Source organism: Dama dama, chromosome 4 (genome assembly GCF_033118175.1).
Source record: "Dama dama isolate Ldn47 chromosome 4, ASM3311817v1, whole genome shotgun sequence".
NCBI classification, from domain to species: domain Eukaryota; kingdom Metazoa; phylum Chordata; class Mammalia; order Artiodactyla; family Cervidae; genus Dama; species Dama dama.
The window spans coordinates 26,976,684-26,991,936 of NC_083684.1; positions in this window are offsets into that span (position 1 = coordinate 26,976,684).

The window sequence follows — 15,253 nt, forward strand, 5'->3', positions numbered from 1 at the left end:
TGCCTTGCAAGAGAAAACTAATATAAAGGAAAACAAAGATGAATATAGAGGATTCCTGGCCCCAGGGAACTTACACTCTAGTCCTGGAGATAAGATACACATAGAGGCAATTTAAATATTAATCAGGGTATATAAGTTTATGTCTGAGAAAGACACAAGTAAAGTGAAGAAGGAAGTGTGGCAGAGAAAAATCAGAGAACACTTCATGGAAGAGGTGGCATTTGCACAGGCCTGAAAATTCCAAGAGAATTTCTGCAAGCAGAGAGCTGGGACCAGTACAAGGATCCATAGGACTGACTGACTTCCAGCTTGGCCTTGCCCGTGCAGCTATAGAGTGGACAGACCTTGGGTTCAGAATTGTCTAGTTTCAGTCCTGGTTTTACCAGTTACCAGCTGCACAACAAAATAAAACTCTCAGATCCTCAAGGTCGCCATCTAGGAAAGAGGGGTAATAATAACAGTGTCTGCTTACGGTAGTAGCAGTTGTTTAGCTGCTAAGTCATGTCTGACTCTTTTGTGACCCTATGGACTGTAGCCCACCAGGCTCCTCTGTCCATGGTATTTTTCTGGGCAAGAAAAATGGAGTGGGTTTATCATTTGCTTCTCCAGGAGATCTTCCTGACCCAGAGATCGAAATCTCATCTCCTTCATTAGCAGGCAGATTCTTTACCACTGAGTCACCTGGGAAGCCACTTATTGTAGACAGAGTCACAAAGCCAGAAAATGGCAGAACCTTCTTCCGCTGCTCATGCTAAGTCCACACCTGCATCCACCTATGTGGATTTGAAGCTTCTGAGATTGAACACCTTCCTTCGGCTGAGGCTGCTTGCATCATTTGTAGACCCCAGGGCAGGACTTCAAATAGAAGCCCACACACCATATGTCTAGGTATTTACAAGCTATAAATCAAGCTAAAAGCTGTTAAATAAGTGCCATCCTCCCACTTTGGCAACTCTACCTTCATAATGACAACATTTTATTTTAATTTTTTTTTAAAGCTTGGCTTTTGCTGTGCTATGTTTAGTCACTCAGTCGTGTCCGACTCTTTGCTACCCCATGGACTATAGCCTGCCAGGCTCCTGTGTCCATGGGGATTCTCCAGGCAAGAACACTGGAGTGGGTTGCCATACTCTCCTCCAGTGGATCTTCCCAAACCAGGGATCGAACCCAGGTCTCCCGCATTGCAGGTGGATTCTTTACCATCTGAACCACCAGAGAAGCCCAAGAATACAGGAGTGGGTAGCCTATCCCTTCTCCAGGGAATCTTCCTGACTAAGGAATTGAATCAGGGTCTCGTGCATTATAGGCAGATTCTTTACCAGCTGAGCTGCCAGGGAAGCCCCGGCTTCTGATGCCTTGCTTCAATTCGGGATACCTCTGAAGGGCCACCCCAGCCCCAGTGTTCCCTGTAGGAACCAAGGCCTCATTTGTCACCATACTGAGGACCAGCTTCTCCTTCTGCCTACCTCTTCCTGGCCCCCATAGGGCCATGTCCCGAGAACACACACAGGAAACTTCTGCATGCAAATCTGTTCCCAGGAGACCCTGTCCAAGACAACCAGCCTCTCGCGTCTAATCAGGTGAGGACATGAACTCTTCCACCTGTAGAATTTCTCCCTCAGGGGCCTTCTAATCTGCAGTTTTGGCCACTAAACCCATCACCCTAACACATGCAGGTCCACACCTGATGGCTTCAAAGCCCAGAGCCATGGTTATGAAGGAAAAATTGTTGCCTTTGCCTCTTTATTAAAGCAAAGCAGCGCATCCTCCTTTGGCAGTTTGCCACACGAACACTGCCCCTGGGGAGGACCAGCTCTATGTGCTGATTACATTCGGCATTAAAAAAAAAAAAAAGAAAAAATTTCATTATGTGCAAAGAGAGAGTCCATGTGTCACTTGTTGGCCAGGTTTGTTTGGGACTTTATTATCATCTGCATCACTGTAGCCTATTATTCCTCAGCAGATTGGACAAGTTTCAAGGTTAATAAAAATGTTCTGGCAAATTGTTATTTTGAAAGTGATTGAAGGAAATGTCCCACTCGAAGCATATGTTTGACCTTTGTTGGGGAGGAGAAGGAAGAAAATGCTCATGGAAGCCTCATGCCATTTGAGTCCTTCTGACAGCTCTAAATTGTTTGGCGAGGGTTGAGTTGCTCGAAGTGCCTTGGAGACCAGCATTCTCTCCCCAAGTCCCTTTCCCTCCACTTGGACATGTCGCATTAGGTAACAATGATAATAATCAGAAAGTAATAAGAAGTTGCCTGTTTTTTTTCGTCCAGCCCAGGACTCTATCATATAAAGGAGCTGAGGTTTAGAGAAATGAAGTCACTCGTCCAAGGGCACGGCATAGGTGCTGGAACCTGGGTGAAAATCCCCGTCTCTCCGTCCCACATCTCCCAATAGCGTTTGACTTCAGCCGCAGCCGGGACACCGCAGGCGCTGGCAGCCCCCGGCCTGCCCACAGCTGTCTCCTGGCCGCCTTCCAGGTGCCAGCGCCTGTGCCTCTGGGCCTGAAGCCCGGCTTTCCCCAGCTTTAGTGAGGTGTAATTGACAGATAAAAATTGTATACAGTTAAGGTGTACAATGTGATGATCTGAAATATATATACATTGTGAAATGATGATCACAATCAAGCTAATTAGCACATCCATCATCTCATACCATGACATCTGTGAATGTGTGTGTGGTGAGAACACTTAGGGTATCTATACCCTTTAATTATATACAGTACAGTCTTCTTTTTTATGAATAGCCCATGTTCCCCAGTGTTATCCTTTTTTAAAAAACATTATTTATTTTACCTTTGGTGGCACTGGGTCTTCATTGCTGTATGCGGGCTTCCTCTGTTTGCGGAGAGGAGGGGCTTCTCTCTAGTTGCGATGTGTGGGCTTCTCATTGTGTTGGCTTCTCTTGCTGTGGTGCATGGCCTCTAGGGCTCACAGGCTGCAGTAGTTGCAGCATGTGCCTCAGTAGTTGCTGCTCACGGGCATAGCGGCTCTGTGGCATGTGGAATTTTCCCAGTGACGTGAAGTCGCTCAGTCGTATCTGACTCTTTGTAACCCCATGGACTGTAGCCCACCAGGCTCCTCCATCCAAGGGATCTTCCAGGCAAGAATACTGGAGTGATTTGCTGTTTCCTTCTCCATGGAATTTTCCCAGTCCGGAGATCAAACCTACATCTCCTGCATTGGCAGGTGGATTTCTATCCACTGTACCACCAGGGAAGTTCCAGTCTTCTTAACTATAATTGCCATGCTGCACATTACAGCTTTAGAGCTTATCCATCTTATAGCTGAAAGTTTGTACTCTTGACCAATATCTGCCCATTTTCCTCTCCCCTCCAGAACCTGGTAACCACCCCTCTTCTCTCTGCTTTGATAAGTTCAACTTTCTTAGATTCCATTACATGTAAGTGAGATCACACAGTATTTGTCTTTCTTTGTCTGGAATATTTCACTTAGCAAAATGTCCTCTGGGTCCATCCAGATCTCTAGAAGTCTGCACTGCCTTGCAGAGCACTCCAGAATTGCTAGGGAATTGCAACCCCAGAAGACCCTCTCAACCCATGATTCTTGTGTGTTTGAGTATAAATGTCCCAGCTCGCTCATCCCTTGAGTGGGAAATTCTGAGGCCATGTATTCCACCTGGGGTTAAGCTCCAGCCATCCACTGTGGTAGCTGATCTAATAATGCATGTGTTATTAGCTGCCTTCCCTTCTCTGTCTCACTGCTCTCCTGCCCCACTGGTGTCCTCAGCATCCCAAATGAATTACTTGCACTTGAATCTTGGGTATGTTTGGAGTCACCTAAACTGAGACAGGGACTTGCTAAAAATACCTCTGGGATTGGGACTTTCATGGAGACCAAGGAAGGACAGATATTGGGCTGCCTTGCTGTTGCCCTGATGATAACACTGACTTTTGAAAATTCTACCACTGGGGCTTCCCTGGAAGTCCAGTTGTTAAGACTCTGCACTCCCAATGCAGGGATCCTAGGTTCCATCCCTTGTCAAGAAACTAGATCCCACATGCCACAACTAAGCCCAGGCACGGCCAAATAAATTTTTTAAAAAGAAAGAAAGAAAAAAATATTCTACCACCAGTTACTTTAGGCCTAACACTACTGACCCCAGGCTACCACTCAACTGCTTTCATGTTGACAGAAAAATGCTATTTCAGGTAAAATGCCCAAGGAAATAAGCAACCTGTAGTTATGCATTTAAGACTTACAGAGATGGTAAAGCACACAAACAATCAGACAACTCTAACCAAAGCCTCCAAATCAGTGTGCGGTGGTAGTCTATGATGGTCAAGTCCACTGACTCTGCCCTCATGCTTCCTAGGTTTGAATCCCAGCCCTGCTACTTACTAGCTCTGTGACCCTGGGCAAATATCTCCACTTCCCTATGACTTCATATCCTCAGTAGTAAAGTCATGTTAACAATACTATCTACGTCATAAAGGTGTTGTGAATACAATTTAACTCATATGCTCAGTCATTCAGTCATGTCCAACTCTTTCATGACCCCATGGACTGTAGTAGACCAGGCTCCTCTGTCCATGGGATTTTTCCAAGCAAGAAGAACCCTGGAGTGGGTTGCCATTTCCTACTCCCAATTCATATGAAGAGTGGAGACAGTGCATAGAACAAAGTAAGTGCTAGATTATTATTGTTATTACTATTAGCACATTGGAAAAGAGTGGGATAGGCACTTGATACATTTAAGGTATTATTATAAAAGGAGATGGAAACAGAAAGAGATACAAGTTGGCCAGAGCCTGTGTGACCCTGTGCAATTACTTACTCACATGTGTCCAACTCTTTGCGACCTTACAGACTGTAGCGCACCAGGCTCCTCTGTCCTTGGAATTCTCCAGACAAGAATACTGGAGTGGGCTCAGTTCAGTCACTCAGTCATGTCCGACTCTTTGAGACCCCATGGACTGCAGCATGCCAGTCTTCCCTGTCCATCACCAACTCCCAGAGCCTGCTCAAATTCATGTCCATCAAGTTGGTGATGCCATCCAACCATCTCATCCTCTGTGGTCCCCTTCTCCTCCTGTCTCAATCTTTCCCAGCATCAGGGTCTTTTCCAATGAGTCAGTTCTTAGCATCAAGTGGCCAAAGTATTGGAGTTTCAACTTCAGCATCAGTCCTTCCAATGAATATTCATGACTGATTTCCTTTAGGATGGACTGGTTGGATCTCCTTGCAGTCCAAGGGACTCTCAAGAGTCTTCTCCAGCACCACCACAGTTCAAAAGCATCACTGGAGACGGTAGCCATTCCCTTCTCTAGGGGATCTTCCCAACTCAGGGATTAAACCTGGGTCTCCTGTATTGCAGGCAGATTCTTTATGTCTGAGCTACTAGAGAAGACTGTGTGACCCTTTGCTAAGTCACTTCAGTCGTGTCCGACTCTGTGTGACCCCATAGACAGCAGCCCACCAGGCTCCCCCGTCCCTGGGATTCTCCAGGCAAGAATACTGGAGTGGGTTGCCATTTCCTTCTCCAGTATGACCCTTTAGGACACACTAAAGCCTTGAGCTTAGGTCCTGAGGCAGTGGGCATCTCTAAAGCAGTTATGTAGCCAAGCAGTATGATGCAATGTGAAAATCCCCATCTGGGCTCAACGGGGGCCATGAGAAACTCCACCCCACGCCCCAGCCTCTATTAGTGACCTGCTCCCCCACCCCACTCACCTCCGTTCACTTAGAATTCCAGGCAGGAAATCAAAAACATCACCCTTGAACAGCACTCATAAACAGTTAAGTACCCTCTATCAACAGGGGATCGAAGGAAAAATAACCAATAAAAATACATAATAAAACAACTACTGAACAAACAACGATGCTACACTCAAGCCGTGCCAGGTTATTACTTAGACTTGGAGGAGGATTTTGGAGGACTATGAGTTGATTTGGCTGGCTCACTGACAATTATTTCAAAATGCCTTTTATTCTTTCCTACTTTGTATCTTTGTCTTGGAGAACGGATGCTCTAGAGTCTTTGATGGGGAATTCAAGAAAAACAGCCCCGTTCCTCCCTTACACAAACAAGAAAGAAGGAAATGTCACCCAGCATTTTCTGTGTATTTCTATTTCTTCTCTCAGGCACATAGGTCCTTCTGAACCTAGCATCTTCTTTGAGACATAACTCTGTACTGCTTGTGAGCTGAAAAGACTGTCCACTAGCCTCTTCTACAAGAATCCGCCCAGTATCTGGAACTTGAGAGTGGAGTCAATACTCAGAGACAGAAGGAAGCTCTTAGAAGATTGCTGGCACAGTGACCAAGTTGGCAGGGCAGTATTTATTTGGAGAGATTTGGGTGGCAGCTGCTTGGTTCTTGTTGATAGATCCAGTCTGTAATAGTAGTCAGGCCTCCCAGTGGTAGATTTCAGGACAACCCATGCACGACTCTGGGTCTGAAGTTACTCAGATACAAGTCACACACATGCTCTATAAGCGTATGAAAAGTATCCTTTCCATCTCTCAGCCTTCCTTATTATGTTGCCCTAACATGTGAACTTATGTGTGTTTGTGCATTAGCTTTCTTCTGAGGAAATGGTACCACTCCTACAAGGGAAAAAGGTGAAGGGACTATGAAGCTATACAACCTAATAGTGACAGACCCAGAGGAAAAACACTAGGATGCCAGTGCTTACAAAGACTGCAGGGGAGCCAAGAACTAGAGCTGACTTCTCTGGGGCCCTTGAGGGGAGCTTTGGACCCTTATAGACTGAAAAAGCAGTCAGAAGGCATAAACTTGAGCCAGTTCCCCTCCACATGGCAGCATCTAAGCCTGTGTGCATCCGGTAAGCCCTGTGCAGAGCTGAGCGGCTCTAAAGCTATTGGTCTCAGCCACAGAGCAATCTAGCTTTGGAGGTGTGTTTGCTAGCAACTCAGATTACACCTTCCACTCGAAGAGAGAGTCTGGGACAAATGCCAAACCCGCTGCAAGCCACTCTGGTCCTCAAAATGGCACTTACAGGGGCTGTAGAAAATATATGCTGGATCAGTCACTCAAAATAGAAGAGCAATCATAATTGTAAAGTTCTCATTCAGCTCAACTCAATAGACAGCAACAAAGAGACTAATCCTTGCCAGCTCTGTTACCACTCAGCTTAAAAAATATAAGTGTAATAAGATATAGATAGGATTGATACACATATATGATACATATACACACATACAAATATATCTAAATAATAAATATGCAGTTCAATAAATAATTGCTAACTGAGCAAACTAGTGTAACTAGCACCCAGATTAAGAAAAGACCCTTACCAACATCACAAAAGCCCTTGTTTTTCTTTCCCCAAGATTAACTACTATCTTTAGTCCAATAGTATATATTACTACCTAGTTCATATTCTTTAGAAATGGATCATACTGTGTGTACTTTTGTAGGGTGTCCTCTTTAATCACTGTGTTGATGAGATTCATTCATACTGTTCTGTGTGGCTGTGTATCATGCAGACTCAATGCACAATATCCCATTGTGTGACTATACCAGCATTTATTTATCTATGCTGCTGTTGATGAACGTTTGGGTAGTTTTCACTCTGTGGCTATAACAAGTTGTGCTCTTATATATATACTTTGGGACATACTCTGGTGATCACATGTGTGAATTTCTCTAGAGTATATTCGCAGGAGTTAAACTGCTGTGTTTTGGAATATATGTGGAAAGACTCCATCAGGCCTGGCAGGAACCAATGACTACCTTTGAGATATACTCGTGGTGGAATAGACATACTCAAGGTCACATAGTAAGTTCATTGCCAGGAACAAACTCAACACTGTTTAAAGGAAGACATTGTAATTCACATGCTTTAAGATATATCATTACCTAGCATACAATAGCGGAGAAGGCAATGGCACCCCTTTCCAGTACTCTTGCCTGGAGAATCCCATGGACGGAGGAGCCTGGTAGGCTGCAGTCCATGGGGTCGCTAAGAGTTGGACACGACTGAGCGACTGCACTTTCACCTTCCACTTTCATGCATGGGAGAAGGAAATGGCAACCCACTCCAGTATTCTTGTCTGGAGAATCCCAGGAATGGGGGAGCCTGGTGGGCTGCCGGCTATGGGGTCGCACAGAGTCGGACATGACTGAAGCGACTTAGCAGCAGCAGCAGCAGCCTACAATAGACATGTATTAGATGTGGAGAAATAGGAATAGGAAATTGTCAAGAAGAAACATAATCGTTAGAAATAGGTACTAAGATAACTCAGGGGTTGAACAACAGAGGAGCGGCTATTATAAGTATTTGAAGACTTAAAACTATGGTCCTATTAAGTAAACAGAAAAATCTTAGTGGGAAATAGAAGCTATTAAAAAAAAAACGAATTGGAAATTTTACAACTGAAAAGTACAATATTTGAAATGGAAACTTCACTGGATGAGCTGGATGATACAAAAGCAGAAAAGTATCTACTGACCTTTAAAACAGGACAATAGCAAAGACTAAATGAGAAGATTGCATGCTTTAAAAATTAAAACATTACTAGAGTCCCAGTGACAGAAGGGACAATAGTGAGTATCTTGATGTGACTTTATATATGATTGCAGTACCAGAGAGAGAGGAGATGTTGAGAATGGGCACAAAAGTTTTTTCTTCAAATAATGATGTAAAATTTCCCCAAATTTAATGAAAAAAAAAAAAAAGATTTAAGAAGGTTAACAAAGCCTACACAAGACAAAAAGAAACCACAGCTTTGGCATATCAGGCTCAAATACCTGAAAATGAAGCATAAAAAATATCTTGAAACAGCTAGAGTGAAATAGCATCTTACTTAGAGAAAAATAACACTATAAATGTTAGGCAACTTCTTATAAAAATAAGGTAACCAGAAGACAATGAGACAATACATTTTCTGTACTGAAAGAAAATGCTGTCAAGCCAGAATTTTATATGCAGAAAAATATATCTTTAAACAATAAGGGTGAAATAAAGACACAGTCAGATAAAAGCTGACACAGTTTTTCAGCAACAGACCTGAACTATAACAGATGCTATTGGCAGTTCTTCAGGCTGAATGAACATGATCCTTGTAGAAACTTGGATCTACAGGGAGGAATGAAGAGCACCAGAAAAGGCGACTATGAAAGTGAATATAAAAGATGGAGAAGCAGGCGACAGAGGATGAGATGATTGGATGGCATCATTGACTCAATGGACATGAATTTGAGCAAACTTCAGGAGATAATGAAGGACAGGGAACCCTGGTGTGCTGCAGCCCACAGGGTTGCAAAAAGTCAGATACAACAGAGATATGACTGAGCAACAAAAGGAAATATAAGAAGGGAGGGGAGGAATGGAGAAGAGTAATGAAGTAAAACATTTCTTAGGGATATGTATAACGAGGAGCAGTTATACATATAACTGCCAAGTTACAAGGAGGGAAGATGAGAAGGAATTGAAAGTGACAGTCGCTCAGTCGTGTCTGACTCTTTGTGACCCCATAAACTATACAGTACATGGACTTCTCCAGGCCAGAATACTGGAGTGGGTAGCGGTTCCCTACTCCAGGGGACCTTCCCAACCCAGGGATCAAACCCAGGCCTCCCGCATTGCAGGTGGATTCTTTGCCAGCTGAGCCACCAGGGAAGCCCAAGAATACTGGAGTGGGTAGTCTATCCCTTCTCCAGGGAATCTTCCCAACCCAGGAATCAAACCTGGGTCTCCTGAATTACAGGCAATTTCTTTACCATCTGAGCTACCAGGGAAGACTTTTTGCTGCAGATGTTGACTGCAGCCATGAAATTAAAAGATGCTTGCTCCTTGGAAGAAAAGCTGTGACCAACCTAGACAGTACTTTTAAAAGCAGAGACATTACTTTGCCAACAAAGATCCATCTAGTCAAAGCTATGGTTTTTCTTTTTTTTTTTTTTTTTTAACATATTATATTTTTTTTTTAATTTTTATTATTATTATTATTTTTTCCAGTGGGTTTTGTCATACATTGATATGAATCAGCCATGGATTTACATGTATTCCCAATCCCGATCCCCCCTCCCACCTCCCTCTCCACCCGATTCCTCTGGGTCTTCCCAGTGCACCAGGCCGGAGCACTTGTCTCGTGCATCCCACCTGGGCTGGTGATCTGTTTCACCATAGATAGTATACATGCTGTTCTTTTGAAATATCCCACCCTCACATTCTCCCACAAAGTTCAAAAGTCTGTTCTGTATTTCTGTGTCTCTTTTTCTGTTCTGCATATAGGGTTATCGTTATCACCTTTCTAAATTCCATATACATGTGTCAGTATGCTGTAATGTTCTTTATCTTTCTGGCTTACTTCACTCTGTATAAGGGGCTCCAGCTTCATCCATCTCATTAGGACTGGTTCAAATGAATTCCTTTTAATGGCTGAGTAATATTCCATGGTGTACATGTACCACAGCTTCCTTATCCATTCATCTGCTGATGGGCATCTAGGTTGCTTCCATGTCCTGGCTATTATAAACAGTGCTGCGATGAACATTGGGGTGCACGTGTCTCTTTCAGATCTGGTTTCCTCAGTGTGTATGCCCAGAAGTGGGATTGCCAATAGTCATGTATAGATGTGAGAGTTGGACCATAAAAAAAGCTGAGGGCCGAAGAATTGATGCTTTTCAACTGTGGTGTTGGAGAAGACTCTTGAGAGTCCCTTGGACTGCAAGGAGATCCAACCAGTCTATCCTAAAGGAAATCAGTCCTGAATATTCATTGGAAGGACTGATGATGAAGCTGAAGTTCCAATTCTTTGACCACCTGATGCAAAGAACTGACTTATTGGAAAAAACCCTGATGCTGGGAAAGATTGAAGGCAGGAGGAGAAGGGGACGACAAAGGATGAGATGGTTGGATGGCATCACCAACTCGATGGACATGAGTTTGAGCAAACTCTGGGAGTTGGTGATGGACAGTGAAGTCTGGTATGCTGCAGTCCATGGGATCTCAAAGAGTCAGACAAAACTGAGTGACTGAACTGAACTGAACTGAATGAAGTTAAAAATATATGCAATCAGAAAAGTTTAGAACAAATTCCAGGTCTACCACTTAAAAACTATGTGATCATGGATATTTTGCTTAACTACTCTGAGCCAATTCCTTTATCCATTGTTGTGTTAATAACACTTACCTCTGTATGACTGTTAAGAAATTAGAGAAATGTCCCCAGAGTGCTTAGTACAGGGTCCAGGGCATAGTGGGCTCTCAGTGACTGGAGCTGTCACCATGGTGGATGTTAAGCATTATAAAAGGAGAGTAAAAATGGAAGTTTATAACATTGATCAAGTTTCCCGACCTATGATAACCTACCATATGTTTTAAAAACTGAGACAAACACAGTCTTATATTATGAGATTGTTGCAAGAATTAAGTGAAATAACACATTTAAGATATGTAGCAAAATGACATATAAAAATGATCAAAATATTTTTTATTAAAAAATGGAAATTCAGACTGTCTTGACTAAATCAAGGGTGTGTAAATTTTTAAATTTTCCCTTTCTTTTACATTTCTCTTTCTTTTTAAAATAAAAGTCACAAATACTCATAGTATTCGTGTTGGTTTGATCAACTGAGGTTTATATATTCAAAGACATTAAACTTCAGAACCATCAATCATTTCTAGTATTACAAATCCCAGTGCTATGTACCTTAGTTTAAAATCTCCAGAAAATATGTGCCTTAAATGCAAATAGACTTTAAACCATGTATGAACTTTTTTCAGTGACTAAAGTAGCAGTGCATTCTATGCTATTTCCCATATTTTAGTCTTTTGCTTACCACCTTCTAAATATTGCAATTATTTGCTCAATATTTTTAAACTAATTTCAAAAGGAAATTTGGGGTACTATTATATATGGAATGTGAGTATCTCTGCACATAAATAAAAATATGCACTAAAAATGGAATTCAAAAAGGATCTTGCTGTGATATATGTCAAAGATATATGCTTATGTTTTCCTCTAAGAGTTTTATAATCTGGCCTTTCATTTAAGGCTTTAATCCATCTTGAGTTTATTTTTGTGTGGTATTAGGTAGTGTTCTAATTTCATTCTTTTACATGTAGCTGTCCAGTTTTCCCAGCACCACATATTGAAACAGCTGTCTTTTGTCCATTGTATATTCTTGCCTCCTTTGTCAAAAATAAGGTGCCCATAGGTGCGTGGGTTTATCTCTAGGCTTTCTATCTTGTTCCATTGATCTGTATTTCTGTTTTTGTGCCAGTTCCATACTGTCTTAATGATTTCAGCCTCCAGTTAGGAAGGTTGATTCCTCCAGCTCCGTTTTTCTTTTTCAAGATTGCTTTGGCTATTCAGGGTCTTATATGTTTCCATACAAATTGTGAAACTTTTTGTTCTAGTTCTGTGAAAAATGCCATTGTTGGTTTCATTGAATCTGTAGATTGCTTTGGGTAGTATAATCATTTCACAATACTGATTCTTTCAATCCAAGAACATGGAATGTATCTCCATCTGCTTGTGTTTTTTTATTTCTTTCATCAATGTCTTATAGTTTCTGCATACAAGTCTTCTATCTCCTTACATAGCTTTATTCCTAGGTATTTGTTCTTTTGTTGCAATGGTGTACCACTATTCATTGCAGCACTATTTACAATAGCCGGGACACGGAAGCAACTCAGATGTCCAGCAACAGATGACCAGATAAAGAAGCTGTAGTACTATATACAATGGAATGCTACTCAATCATAAAAGGGAATGACTCTGAGTCAGTTCTAATGAGGTAGATGAACCTAGGGTCTGTTATTCAGAGTGAAGTAACTCAGAAACAGAAAAACAAGTATTGTATATTAATGCATATATATGGTATCTAGAAAAAAGATACTGATAAACCTATTTGCAGGGAAGGAATAGAAATGCAGATGTAGAGTATGGACTTGTGGACACAAGGGGGGAAGGAGAAGGTAGGACGAATTGAGAGACTAGCATTGACATATATACTCTATCATGTGTAAAACAATTAACTGGTGGGAAGCTGCTACATAACACACGGAGCCCAGCCTGGCATTTTGTGATGACCTGGAGGGATGGGGTCTTCCCAGTTGGCAGCTGTGGTAAAGAACCTGCCTGCCAATGCAGGAAACATGAGAGATGTCGGTTTGATCCTTGGGTTGGGAAGATCCCCTGGAGGAGGGCATGGCAACCCACTCCAGTATTCTTGCCTGGAAAATTCTCCCGCCAGGCTCCTCTGCCCATGGGATTCTCCAGGCAAGAATATTGGAGTGGGTTGCCAGGCCCTCCTCTAGGGGATCTTCCCAACCCAGGGATCAAACTTCGGTCTCTCACATCGCAGGCAGATTCTTTACCATTTGAGCCACAAGAGGAGCCCAAGAACACTGGAGTGGGTAGCCTATCCCTTCTCCAGGGGATTTTCTCCACCCAAGAATGGAACCAGGGTCTCCTGCATTGCAGGTGGATTCTTTACCAGCTAAGCTACCAGGGGCGCTTATATATAAATATAAAATTATGACTCATTCATGGTTGTTGTATGGCAGAAGCCAACACAGCATTGTAAAGCAATTATCCTCCAATTTAAAAAAAAAAAAAAAAGAAGAAGAAGAAAAACCTATTTGGGTCCCATTGTTGTTCCCATTTTACAAATGGGGAAACCAGGCCCAGAAAGTTTGGTGACGTAGAGAAATATTCAGTTCAGTTCAGTTCAGTGGCCAGTGATGTCTGACTCTTTGCTACCCCAGGGACTGCAGCACACTAGACTTTACTGTCCATCACCGACTCCCAGAGCTTGCTCAAATTCATGTCCATTGAGTTGGTGATGTCATCCAACCATCTCATCTTCTGTCATCCCCTTCTCTTCCTGCCTTCAATCTTCCCAGCATCAAGGTCTTTTCAAATGAGTCAACTCTTCACATCAGGTAGCCAAAATATTGGAGCTTCAGCATTAGTCCTTCCAATGAATATTCAAGATGGATTTCCTTTAGGATAGACTGGTTGGATCTTCTTGCAGTCCAAGGGACTCTCAAGAGTCTTCTCCAACACCACAGTTCAAAAGCATCAGTTCTTCAGTGCTCAGCTTTCTTTATGGCACAACTCTAACATCCATACATGAACACTGGAAAAACCATAGTTTTGACTAAATGGACCTTTGTTGGCAAAGTAATGTCTCAACTTTGTAATGTGCTGTCTAGATTGGTCATAGCTTTTCTTCCAAGGAGCAAGCATCTTTTAATTTCACGGCTGCAGTCACCATCTGCAGTGATTTTGGAGACCAAAAACATAAAGTCTATTACTGTTTCCACTGTTTCCCCATCTATTTACCATGAAGTGATGGGACCAGATGCCATGATCTTAGTTTTCTGAATGTTGAGTTTTAAGCCAATTTTTCACTCTCCTGTTTCACTTTCATCAAGGGGCTTTTTAGTTCTTCCTGATTTCTGCAATAAGGGTGGTGTCATCTCCATATCTGAGGTTATTGATATTCCTCCTGGCAATCTTGAGTCCAGCTTGTGCTTCATCAAGCCCAGAATTTTGCATGATTTACTCTGCATATAAGTTAAATAAGCAGGGTGACAATATACAGCCTTGACATATTCATTTCCCAATTTGGAACCAGTCTGTTGTTCCATGTCCAGTTCTAACTGTTGTTTCATGACCTGTGTATAGATTTCTCAGGAGGCAGGTCAGGTGGTCTGGTATTCCCATGTCTTGAAGAATTTTCCACAGTTTGCTGTGATCCACACAGTCAAAGGCTTTGGCATAGTCAGTAAAGCAAAAGTAGATGTTTTTTCTGGAACCCTCTTGCTTTTTCAATGATCCAACGGATGTTGGCAATTTGATCTCTGGTTCCTCTGCCTTTTCTAAATCCAGTTTGAATATCTGGAAGTTCACGGTTCACATACTCTTGAAGCCTGGCTTGGAGAATTTTTAGCATTATTGCTAGCGTGTGAGATGAGTGCAATTGTGTGGTAGTTTGAACATTCTTTGCTGTGCCTTTCTTTGGGATTGGTATGAAAACTGACCTTTTTCAGTCCTGAGGCCACTGCTGAGTTTTCCAAATTTGCTGGCATATTGAGTGCAGCACTTCCACAGCATCATCATTCAGGATTTGAAATAGCTTAACTGGAACTCCATCATCTCCACTAGCTTTGTTTGTAGTGATGCCTCCTAAGACTCTCTTTGCCTTTCAGGGTGTCTGGCTCTAGGTGAGTGATCACACCATTATGGTTCTCTGGGTCATGAAGATCTTTTTTGTACGGTTCTTCTGTGTATTCTTGCCACCTCT